General features: G+C 31.2%; 1 non-coding gene and 1 pseudogene across 1 annotated transcript; one reads left to right on the top strand and one right to left on the bottom strand.

Annotated features, from left to right (window-relative positions):
* Positions 1-133: 133 nt before the first annotated feature.
* Positions 134-240, top strand: LOC149494796 (small nucleolar RNA R71). The gene has a single exon (XR_016321926.1). It is a non-coding gene; the product is annotated as a small nucleolar RNA R71 (small nucleolar RNA).
* Positions 241-11,018: 10,778 nt separating this feature from the next.
* Positions 11,019-11,698, bottom strand: LOC149494795 (uncharacterized; annotated as a pseudogene).
* Between the last annotated feature and the right edge of the window lie 2,246 nt (positions 11,699-13,944).

Raw genomic sequence — 13,944 nt, 5'->3', positions numbered from 1 at the left:
CATTTCTTCTATTAAATCATATACCTCATCGATCTCCTTTCTTTCGAAAGATCCTCCTGCAGCTGCATCAAGAGTAATTTTAATGTTAGGTGACAAAGCATTATAGAAAGTTTGGACTTGTAACCATTTGGGCAAACTATGGTGAGGACATTTTCTCAATAAATCTTTAAATCTTTCCCAAGCTTCATACAAGCTTTCTTGATCATGATGAACAAAAGTCATGATCTCATTTCTCAATTTGGTTATTTTAGAAGATGGAAAGAATTTAGCCAAAAATTTCTGGGCTAACTCTTCCCAAGTTGTAAAACTTCCAGCAGGACAAGATTGTAACCATGATATATCGTGCTTTGTCCCTTAGAGTAGAAGGAAAGAGTCTTAATCTAATGACATCTTCAGAAACACCATTTTGTTTAAAAGTGTCACAAATTTCCAGGAAATTAGTGATGTGAGCGTTAGGATCTTCACTAGGAGCCCTCCATATTGAATAGAAGTGGAAAGCAATTGAATAATGGCTGGTTTGATTTCAAAGTTATTAGCTTCCACTCTTGGTCTGGTAATGCTAGAAGTAGCTCCATTAAGAGAGGGCGTGGTATAATCTCGCAATGTACGGACATTAGGCGGATGCCTGATCTGAGGATTAATAGCAAGATCTGGGGGAGGATTGATTCCGTCCATGTTCGATTGTTGTTCGGATCTATTTTCTCGTGCTCTCCTTGCTGCGTTGTTTCTTCTGCAGGTTTTCTCAACTTCTGGATAAAAAATCAGAGGTTCTGTTCTTCCTGATCTTCTTTGCATAAAAACCTGAGAGATTCTTCAGAAAAAGAATTTGATGAATATAAATAAATGAATAAATGAATGTCTAAATTAATAACAAGATAATTCGTGTTGATATTGGTATTGCCAATCCCCGGCAACGGCGCCAAAAACTTGACAGCTTATTTCGCAAGTGTACGAATCGCTACAAGTAATATATGATGAGTAAGATATTGTTCCCACGAGGATTGTAATCCAAATACCAAAATTATGTTATCTCGCTATTATTTAAACGATGATTGAGGGAATTGTTTTATAAATGTAAAATAAACAAGAGTCAAGTAAACAAAAATTGATTAAAAGAAATCAAGGGATTGAAACTACTAGGGGTTTTGATTTCACTTAATTCTATCCAATTTATTTCATTAGTTCATCAATCAATTTAATTATTCAAGTAGGGGAAACAACTCTGAATTCACTAACAAGCTCTTCCGATGTATTGCTAGCTATTTTAATTCCATTTAATTACCTATCTTCCAATAGCGCAATCAAATATGAATTAAATCTTTAAGTTAAGTAGTTGTTTATGAATTCATAAATTAAGGTTGATAAATCATGAAAACCCCCCATGAGTCAAACCATATAGCTTCCGCATCAAGTTATTATTCTCATGTGTTTTATTAATCTTTTCATATCAAAGATCCTTCTTCCGATAGTGATAATTGAAATAAATCAATCCAGGGGAAAACTCTGCCTGGAAGCATTAAGTTCATCAATAAATCATAACTTGAATAAGGAAAAATAAATCTAATTGCATAAATTGGAAAAGAGATTAAGCTACATCAAACCCCTAGTATAAGAGTTTAGTTAGACATGACACTTAAATAAAACTCAATAATGCTTGATAAGTATTTCATAATCAATAAGAATAATGAAAGAAATAAACAAGATTAAGAGTTTAGAAATAAGAACTAGTTAACAATTGCTTGGATGGCTTCCTTGAACCTTTGCACAACTTTTGAATACTTAACTTCTAAAAGAATAAAACTATATACAAAGCTATAAAATGAGAGATGGGAGAAGAGATGTAGAATATGGGATGATTTGGAATGGCTTCTTCTCCTCTTTATAGAGACTTCTAGGGGGAGCAATCCACATGCTTTAATGAATAAAGTCCAACTTTGTGAGGTGGAAAAGCTCTCAATCAAGCCATAAATTCCTCTCAATTATGGCTTTCCATGTGCATATGTTTGAAGCTTGACTGGCATGTGAAGAAAGTATCCAAAGTGAGCTATGAAAATGGTAGGAATTAGTTGGCAACTTTTGACTCAAATTCAGGATTTCTTGCTTGGCATGGGCGTGCTGCCTGGCACGGTCTGGGGCGTGCCAGGCTCTGGAAGTCTAAAGGATTCAGCACGGGTCGTGCTGTCTAACACGGTCTGGAGAGGTTCCAGAGCACGGCCATGCGCCATGGCACGACCCGGGGCGTGCGCGCCTCTGGAAGTCTAGAACGTATGTAGCACGGGCGTGCTTCAGCTGCACGAGCCAAGTCTTTATCTCCAGTGCGGGCACGGGCGTGCACCTTAGCACGGGCTGGGGCGTGCGCGCCTCTGACTCTTTGCTTGTTTTACCTTGTATTTAGCACGGGCGTGCTAATGAGCACGGTTTGAGGCGTGCTAACTATATTTTGCCTTATTTTTGTCCTTTTCTTGCAAAATCCTACAATTTTCCTCAAAATCAAGTGAGTTGTATTTCAAGGAAGCTTTTAAGTAAAAACATAACAATATTACATAAAAACTAATTTAGATAAATTAAAAATACTAGAAATCTTAATAAAAATTACAATAAAAACACTATAAAAATTAACAATATCTATATTAAATGTTCATATTCAAAAATTTGATACAATTATTAAATAAATTATTTTCGTGTTGACCAAATCTTATTACATAATTTGTTTTGAATCCGGTATTTGAACCCATTTTGACGCCCCTATGACAAAATCACTATTTAGTTTTTCACTTAATAGTCAAAATGACTCTTCATACAGGAAAGGATTAAATCTATCATTCTATATTTATAATAATCTACCTATACTGTATATAAACATGGAAGTAAAGAGAAATAATGAGATTTTTGATAGCGCTCTTGATGTAATTTGAAAATCTCAAAATAACCTTATTCATGACCGATTAGAAAATTATATTTTTTTAGTTGATTGAACATACTTTATTAAAATTATTTTTTAAATAAATACATATAGATAATTAAGCATTTCAAAATTTTAAGTTTTATCTATTTTAAATTTATTTTTTCATAAATATATATAATAATGAGACATTTAAAAATTTTTATATTTATTTTTTTAAAAGTTATTTTTTAAATATTTGATTTTGTTTTAATTATAACTAAATGAAGGCCCGCACATTATGCGGTTATTTTGTTGTCATATTATATATTATATTTTTTATTAATATTTAATAGTGCAAAAATTTTAAAATTTAAATATATGAAGCTATGATATTTAACCAAATTCAAGAGAATTAGCAAAACCTTTGAGTAATATGTTTCTTTTTTATTATATATTTATTTTTTTATTTAATTTTTTCCCAATATGTTTCAATTAATGGTTAAAAATCACATGAACAAAAAATTATTTTACACCCTATCCATGTATTCAAAATGGGTGTGTCACTCTTGATTTCAAAAAAAAAAAAAAAAATGTAATATATATACAAAATATAAAAATAAAATAAATAAGGACTCCAATAGGAAGGAAATCATCTGAGTCTCTGAGTATTTGAGGGAAAGAGAGAAGTGATATATATAAAATATGATACCATGTTGAATTTCAAATTTTAAAATCCAACTAATCCTAGATAAAAGCTAAATTTATAATTTAAATAATTTAAAATATTTGTTATATTTATTAATGAGAGTGGATAAAAAAAAAAATACAATCACAACACATAAATGAACACCAATCAGCTTTTTATAACATTTTTTTTGCTTCAGGATATATATATATATTTTTAATATTTTATTTAGGAGATAGATAAAAAAAAAAGTATATTTTATACTATTTTTTCTTTTTTTTTATGTTCATATAGTTTGATTGGATATATATTTTTAAAAATAAATTTTCAAATAGAATATACATAATTAAGTCTTTCAAAATTTTTACATTTTTACTTTTTAAAATTTATTTTTAAACAAAATGAACATGTGTGTATGGGATAATGAACCATTGAAAATTTTAATTTTAATTTTAAAAATATATATAATATTTTATTGTTATATCTAGATATCTATATATCTATATATTGAAACGTATTTATTAGGTGATATTGTGAAATTGTAATGAATTTTAGATAAATAACGATATAAATTGAACTAAAGTGTGTCTGTATATACATATTGCTGTTTTATTAAATAACCATTATACTACATTAATCTTATGTGAAATTTTGTTTTAACATTATAAAAATCTAAATAATATAAGGAAAAAATTATAATCAATATTTAATATTAAAAAATAAAAACGAGTATAAATAACAAGTAAAGTGAACAATGACATAAAAAATTAAACGAGTATGAATTACAAGTATAATCAACGTGCAACGCACATAATAAAAAGACTAGTGATTATAAATATGTAGAATATCTTTGTTATGACATTTGATTTATTTTAGGTAAAATTTTTAACTTATAAATTAACCAAGCATTATTCTGAATATGTTTGACTAAATCAAAAATCAAAGTAAATAACCTCTTAGTCCTAAACTAGTTGAGTCCATTGTATAAATTGATCTATAAATATTTGATTAATAGATACCTAAGAGTAACTTACTTTGCCACATTTATTAAAAAGAGTATATTAATTAAATAAAAAGAGTATAAGAGTAGCATTGATATCTTAAAAACAGTATTTTCAAAATTTATTAGCCTAATACTGTCTATTATTTGATTTAAAAAATTAGATAATTATAGATAATTAAGGGATACCTATTTAACTGAATTTGATTTAAATTCAACTTGTCTAAAAAAAAAAAAAAAAAACACACATTACAAGCAATTACTTGAATTGAAGTTAAGATGTCTAATTTCTACGGGTCCATTCCTTATATTTCTTATCCTATATTTGGAATATCTATTAGAAAGAGCATATTTAAAATAAGTAGATAATTATTAATAAAGATTAGCTATTCAAATTAAATGCCTAAGATTAAGTACATTTTCTAAGCTAACGGCTCGCCTCTAAGTGCCTTCAAAAGGCTAAATGCCTTCGTGCTAAGAGCTCGTCCTACTTTAAGTGACTAAAAGTCTAAAACTTTTGAAGGAAGAACCAAACACTTTTGACCACACTTTCCTTTTTTTGTTTATCCCAAAATATAGTTTACTTTCATTTTTTGCATTATAATTAACCCTTAAATTATCTATTATACCATTATTAAATTATCTATTATAATAATTATTCATGTGTTATTTAAGATTGACATAATAGAAAAGTTATATGAATAAAATTGTCATTTAACCATAATAATTGTGACTTTCTTAATCTGTGAAAATAGAAAATGAATTATCTTTTTGAGACGGAGGGAGTAATAATTTGAACATAAATGACCAAAATAAAAGGGGACATATGATAGAATATAAATATTTATCAGGGACCAAATTATAATCTTTAAACAAAGCTTCAATAATTATAGAGGCTAAATTGATATTTAGCTTCGACTCCTAAATAGGAAGGTATATTTTTCCTAAAGAAATACTAAATTTGAGTCTAAGAAAGGATCATATATATAGTGATGGAAAAATCATACAACGAAAGCCATAAAAAAACACATATGCATAATATACAGGCAAATCACAGAGGTATAGAAAGTATAATCAAAGTTATGAAATCATAAATACCTTTCAAGCGAAAGAAATCAACAATGATTTTGATTTTACTTCCACGCAATAGTTCCTGCGCCAACAGTTCATGCTCTACCAACAATGCACTGTTTTTCTTTACAGTCTTATACTGTGTGACCTATACTATTTCTTTAAAACTATCTATGTGGGCAGATGACTCTTGAGAGGGTAAACAAAAATAATAAAAGATTGACGTCTAGGTTTAGCGTAAGCTTCTCTTATATATTTTTTCAATTAAAATTAATATTAATAAAATGATATATATATATATATATAATCACATTTTGCAATATTAACATTAAATTTAATTAACATCTTAATTAGTTCTAAATAACACAGGCACAATAGGAATTTGCTGAAATAAAATTAATAAGGCTACCTTATAATAATAATGTATCTATACAACCTTTAAAATATTATTATAATAAATTATGAATTATTCCACTAAAAATTCATAGTTGAACTTCTTATTAATTTCGAATCTCCTAACATTTAAATATATAAACTCCTTGTGTTAAGATTACAGATACTTGTCAATTAAATTAAATTACCGACTATTTAATTTAATCGACAATTTAATTCCTCAAGAATTCCACTTAACTTATTTCATATGTCGGATACAAAATCCACCTGCAGAGTTTTACACAATGAAAACTTATAAGTTTCTCAAGGGGTATCATCAATCACTATATTGAGGCATGAACTCTATCAATAAATTGATATTTCACAAATGCATATTGTTATATTGTCCAATTCACTGAGTTTATTGCCCCATAATGAAACTCACTCTTTTAATGAATCAAAACAATAGATAACATATATTACTAATAACAATCAAATCAAGACTAAGAGTAATTAATATATATCTATTAATGAGCTAGAGATATTATTTTATTTAGTCAGCATAAAAATACTTAATCTCTACTTGGTCCACGTTCAATACATAGAATATGCACTAGTACAAGAAGTTAGAATTTAACCATTCCTATAATCGAGATAAACTACATATAATCCTGTGCTACAATCATACCGATGGTTTGTCAGCTCCATCTTAAATTATGAACGAACTTTATATCTCATATAAAAAAATAATTTAATCTTCTATGCATAGAATAAACTCTATACATCAAATCATCTACTAGTATAAGATAAAAGACAGTAATTATAAATATACCATAAATGATTTATTAAATGTAAATCTCAGTTTCAACAATAAGAAATAATAGTTATACTATTATAAAGGCATGATTAATAGTATAAACTCTATTAATCTCCCACTTAGACTCATAATCATGCATCTATAACTCTAACTCCCATTTCTTCTACATGACTTTCAAATGTCTTTGTTGATAAGCTCTTCGTAAAAGGATTTGCCAGGTTGTTCTTTGATGCAATCTTGGTTACCACCACATCACCCCTATGAACTATGTCTCGGATCAAATGATACTTATGCTCAATATGTTTTGCCCTTTTATGGCTCCTTGGTTCCTTCGAATTCACAACTCCCCCGCTATTATCACACTAAAGTGTAATAGGCAATTTTGCTGAAGGAACAACACCTAGATCCAATAGGAAGTTTTAAAGCCAAACCGCTTCATTGGTTGCCTCAGAGGCTGCCACATATTCGACTTCCATGGTAGAATCAACAACACAAGTTTGCTTAATACCCCTCCAACTTAAACTCATAATCATGCATCTATAACTCTAACTCCCATTCCTTTAACATGACTTTCAAATGTCTTTGTTGGTAAGCTCTTCGTAAAAGGATCTGCCAGGTTGTTTTCTGATGTAATCTTGCTGAAGGAACTACACCTAGATCCAACAGGAAGTTTCGGAGCTAAACCGCTTCCTTGGTTGCCTCAGAGGTTGCACATATTTGGCTTCCATGGTGGAATCAGCGACACAAGTTTGCTTAATACTCCTCTAACTTATGGCTCCACCTCCTTGGACAAACAAATTTTCTAAGGTAGATTTTCTAAAATCTTTATCCGACTGGAAATTTGAATCTGTATACCCAATGGGTATAAGATCAATTGATTGGTAGGTCATCATATAATCTCTTGTCCTTTTCAGGTACTTGATTATATTTTTTACTGTAGTCTAATGCTCTCCCCTTAGATTAGACTGATATCTGCTAATCATGCCAACAACACTACAGATATCTAGTCTAGTACATAACATCGCATACGTGAGGCTTCCTAGTGCAGATGCATAAGAAATTGCCTTCATGCTTCCTATCTCATCAGGTGTCTTAGGACACTAATCCTTAGATAGGATAACTCCATGTCTGAAAGGAAGAAATCCTTTCTTTTAATTCTGCATGTTAAAACGAGCAACAATCATATCAATATAAAGAGCTTGGGATAAACCTATTATCTTATTCTTGCGATCTCGCATAAGCTTAATCCCTAGAATGTGAGCTGCTTCTCCTAAGTCCTTCATATCAAAATGTTTGGACAATCAATCCTTAACTGAAGATAACATACCTATATTATTTCCTATAAGCAAAATATCATCCACATACAAGACTAGAAACACCATCTTGTCCCTATTCCACTTCTTATACACACAAGACTCATCGTGACACTACTCAAAACCAAAAGTCTTGATGGACCTGTCAAAATAAGTATTCCATGAGCTAGATGCTTGTTTAATTCCATAAATGGACCCATTCAACTTACAATACATGTGCTCTTGGCCGTTTGCTACAAAACCCTTTGGTTGCATCATATAGATGCATTCATCAAGACTTTCATTCAGGAAGCTGTCTTGACATCCATTTGCCAAATTTTATAGTTGAAATGAGCAACAATGGATGAGAGAGTCCTAATAGACTTAAGCATGGCTGTCGACGAAAAAGTTTCCTTATAATCGATCCCTTCTTTTTTAGTAAACCCTTTCGCAACAAGCTTAGCTTTAAAAGTTCACACGTTTCCATCTACACCTCTCTTTTTCTTATAGCTCCACTTACATCTGATGGGTTTTAACCCCTTCAGGTGGTTCTACAAGTTCCCAGACTTGATTAGAGTACATGGACTCCATCTCTGATTTCATAGTAATAAGCCATTTATCGGCATCCTTATCCTGTAGTGCTTCATCATAACAGAGTGGTTCGATATTCAACTCTTTAGAAATTCTATCATATGGCTCCCCTAAGAGTGTATATTGAACTAGCTTCCTAATTACTCTTCCACTACGATGAGACACTATTTTTCCCAACACAGGTGATCCAATGGGTTTAACCCCTTCAAGTGATTCTACAAGTTCCCAGACTTGATTAAAGTACATGGACTCCATCTCTGATTTCATAGCAGCAAGCCATTTATCGGCATCCTTATCTTATAGTGCTTTGTCGTAACAGAGTGGTTCTGTATTCAACTCTTTAGGAACTCTGTCATATGGCTCCCCTAAGAGTGTATACCAAATTGGCTTCCTAATTACTCTCCCACTACGACGAGACACTACTTGTCCTGACACACCTTCATTTTGTTGTGGTTCTAAGATTGGCAAATCTATGACTGGTGATGGGACTGTGTTATGGTTAGAACCCTGCTCCTCAACATCTCCACCACCACCATTTTCAGGTAATGGAATGTCAACAGGGACTTCTACTTGTGGTATATCCTGCTCAACATTATTTATTGTAGTTAGAACATCACTCTTACTACTATGTTGCTACAGCAGAATGTCATGAACTACTACTTTAGGTAGCTATTGATCAGTTAGTCTATCAACATTTCTCCCACTACGGCGAGGTAATGGAATGTTAAATCTGACTAAGGGTGGTTCAGGTTCTTGGACTCTAGGAATGTTATCTATAGGTACATTATCCCTCACAATTCTTTCAAAACTAGCTGACTCTTGGGAATATTGTTATTAATATAATCCTCCTCTAAATAATGAGCATTGGTACTAATAATGACTTTATTTGACTTAGGACTATAAAGTAAGCCCCCTTTCGTTCCTTTGGGATACCCAATAAAGAAGCACAATTCTGTTTTCGATTCCAGCTTATCTGCCTTCCTTTTAAGCACATGGGCTGTACACCCCACATCCGAACATATCTCAAAGTAAGCTTACGCCCATTCCACAGTTCCGTAGGAGTCAAAGGTACTAACTTAGATGGAACCAAATTCAAAATGTAAGCCATTGTTTCAATCGCATGTACCCAAAACGAAAATAGTAAATCTGAATAACTCAACATAGATCTCACCATCTCCATAAGTGTCCTATTTCTCCTTTTTGCTACACCATTCTGTTGAGGCATACCAGATGCAGACAATTGAGATGTAATTCTTTGTTATGATAAAATCTAATGAATTCCCTATAGAGATACTCACCACCACGATCAGATCGTAATGATTTGATATATTTACCATGTCATTTCTTCATTCCTGCCTTGAATTCTTTGAATTTCTCAAAGTAGTCAGACTTAAGACGTAACAAGTAAATATGCCCATACCTTGAGTAATCATCTGTGTCATTAGACCACATAAATTAGAATGAATTAATGCTAATACTTCCTTGGCTATATTACCTTTTAAAGGGAAAGGCCTCTTAGTCATTTTACCTTCCAAACAGGATTCACAGGTTGGTAGTGTCTCCACTTTTAATGAACTTAAGGGTCCATCATTGACCAACCTAGAAATCCTATCTAGATTAATATGATTAAGCCTTAAGTGCCAAAGATATGTTTTATTTATTTCAGTAGGGGGTTTTCACTTATGTGGCAGATTATCTATGTTATGTAATTCACGATTCAGTTGCAGTTCAGGAATAACACTTAGAATATAAAGGCCATCTATCAATGTACCAGAAAAAATATTTTGTTTTCTAAATTTAACTATAACAATCTCACCACAAGATATTGAATTATCAAACAATTCATTAAAGCAAACTGAATATCCATTATTTTCCAAACAAGAAACATAAATTTAATTCCTTCTAATTGAAGGTACATAAAGAACATCCTTTAAAACTAAGGTCTTATTATTCCCAAAACTAAGACAAATATTCCCCATAGCTAAAACTGCAACTTCAGTTCCATCTCTCAGGAAGATGCCAACCTCTCCTTCACTTAGCTGGCGCGTTACTTGAAATCCCTGCAAAGAATTGCAGATATGATTAGTGGTTCCTGAGTCTACACACCATTGCAATGTAGACAATACCGCCAAACATGTTTCAACTATCAGTAAATGAAAAGAAGATTTACCTTGTGTTTTCTGCTTGGCTAAATAAGTTGGACATTGCTGCTTTTAGTTTCCCGCTTGCTTCCAGTGGAAACACTTGCCCTTAGGCTTTGTAACCCCAGCACCAACAACTACAATAGCTGTTCTCAGCTTAGGTTTCTAAACTTTTTTCTTTTTCTGAATCTTTTTATGGCCAAAAGCAGAACCTTTTTCAGTATTAAGCACAACAGCTTGAGAAGACGGTTTCAGGATAGTTTATGCAGCATGCAGCTCATTCTACAATTTCGCTTAGGAGAAATTCAAATGATTTATGTTATAATTAATGCGAAATGTTGAAAATTGTCAAGCAGTGTCTGCAGCACGATCTCCACCTGCGATTCCTTATCAATCTCAACACCTAGGATCTTTAGTTCATTCAAAAAACCAATCATTCTAAGAACATGATCCCTAACTAGAGGCTCCTCAGCCATCTTAGCAATCAGCAGAGCTCGCATGGCAGTTTGTTTAGCTGTCCAATTCTGATATCTGAACATCTCTTTAAGGCTTTCTAGGATGTCATAGGCAGATTCCATATACTGATGCTGATGTTGCAATACATTCGACATAGATGCCAGAATGTAACACCGCGCCATCACATCGACCTTAATCCATCTTTTGTATGATTTCTATTCCTCCTCGGAAGCACCATTAGCAGGTTTCTCAGGACACACCTCAGTAAGCACAAACTTAAATTCCTCAGCAGTTAGCACAATGTCTAAGTTCCTCTTCCAATCAACGTAATTAGGACCCTCTAGCTTATTTTGGGTGAGAATGATGGTAAGAGGGTTAAAGGAAGTCATATCGAATCTGAGATACATTACATTCATAAAATCATCATCACGACAGTATATTAATAACATAGTAAGACTGAATTTAAAACCATAGTTGCAATATCTCATATAATTACAGAATCATACAATTGCACCTGCATTAAAACTCAACAAGTATTGTACCAACAATCAGGAACAATAAATCTCAATGGGAAATATTACTACTCATTGTAAATGCTAATTGAATAATGAAGTGTATGAAAGAACAATTTTAGTCCTACAAAAAATAACAACAACTCATATGAAGAGACATTGCTATTAATCATAGTCAAGTGTATTTTATTACCTAAACTAATTCCATTTGCCCCTTAATTAAAATATTCAGATAGAGAATAAATCAGTATGGACAAATACTAGAAAACTGTACTTGGTAAACTTAGAACACAACTAATCTGATGTGAAATTAAAATAGGGTTACTTCACATACAACTAGTAATAGAGACTATGGGGTAAGTTTAGTACCCTACCCTCACCCACTTGAAAAAATATATATATTTTTCATTTTTGTCTTTGATAGATACTTAGTAACCTAAAAAAACTATTTCCAAAAGAATTGCATAAAAGAAAAATTTTTAAAAATTCTAAAAAATTGATCAGAATAGAAAAATGCCCGAAAATCCATTTAAACGACCTGGGATGGCCGAAAAATGATGGACATCACAACATTAGCAGTGTGATTTGATCAGTGGGTCATTTTCGATGTCTCCACCAAATTTCAGCTCAATTGGACAACATTGCTATTTTTACACTTGTTTACCGATTATGGCAGATTTGGTTTTTAGAGACAGCCACACCCATAAATTCTTTTTTTAAATTGCTACTGATTAATCTAATATACTGCATCTCCAATTAAATCACAAATAGACATATTTAATCACAGCAATAATCGTTTAAGAATAAGATCAGATTTTAATCAAACTAGGTTTCAAAAGCTAGGGTTCCACTACTTTTGTCTAGATTCGATTTCAACCATGGTAACAGATCCAAACACGAATTAATCATAGTAACAGATCTCTATGAATTTAATCATATTGACAGATCTCTTAAACAAGAACACTAAAACTCTAATTTTTTTCTATGATAAGATCACACATATACTTTCAAAATTAAAATATGCAATTTGATCATAAAAATTGGTTACCTGTATTCATGCATAAAGGCTCTAATACCAGTTGATGGAAAAATCATACAGTAGAAGCCATAAAAAACGCATATGTATAATATACAAGCAAACCACAGAGGTACAGAAAGTGTAAATCAAAGTTATGGAATCATAAGTACCTCTTAACCGAAAGAAATCAACACTAGTTTCGATTTTACTTCCACGCAATATTTCTTGCGCCAACAGCTCCTGCTTTACTGAAAACACACTATTTTTCTCTACAGTCTTATATTGTGTGACCTAGGCTATTTCTTTAAAACTGTATGAGTGTGTAGACATTGAGAGGCTAAACGAAAATAGTAAAAAACTGACGTCTAGGTTTAGTCTAAAAGTCTCTTATATATTTTCTCAATTAAATATATATATATATATATATATATATATATATATATATATATATATATATATATAATCATGTTTTGCAATATTAACATTAAATTTAATTAACCTCTTAATTAGTTCTAAATAACACAAACACAATAGGTTCCCACAAAAATAAAATTAATAAGGCTACCTTATAATAATAATGTATCTATACAACCTGTAAAACATTATCATAATAAATTATGAATTATTCCACTAAAAATTCATAATTGAACTCCTTATTAATTTCAAATCTCCTAAGATTAAAATATATAAAATCCTCGTGTTAAGATTACATATACCTGTCAATTAAATTAAATTATCGACTATTTAATTTAATTTCTCAAGAATTCCACTTAATTTATTTCATGTGTTGGATATAAAATCTACCTGTAGGGTTTTATATAATGAAAACTTATAAGTTTTTTAAGGGGTATCATCAATCCCTATACCGAGACACGAACTCTCAAGAAATTGATATTTTACAAATGCACATTGTTATTGTCCAATTCACTAAGTTTATTGCCCCGTAATGAAACTCACCCTTTTTATGAATCAAAACAATAGATAACATACATTGTTAGTAACAATCAAATGAAGATTGAGAGTAACTGATATATATTTATTAATGAGCTAGAGAATTTATTTTATTAAGTATAAAAATACTTATTCTCTACTTGGTCCATGTTCA

Source organism: Jatropha curcas, chromosome 7, assembly GCF_041381405.1.
Source record: "Jatropha curcas cultivar XTBG-Jc1 chromosome 7, XTBG_Jcur_1.0, whole genome shotgun sequence".
Classification (NCBI taxonomy): Eukaryota; Viridiplantae; Streptophyta; class Magnoliopsida; order Malpighiales; family Euphorbiaceae; genus Jatropha; species Jatropha curcas.
The sequence above is the reverse complement of the archived record's forward strand: the minus strand, read 5'-3'. Positions and strand labels throughout refer to the sequence as shown.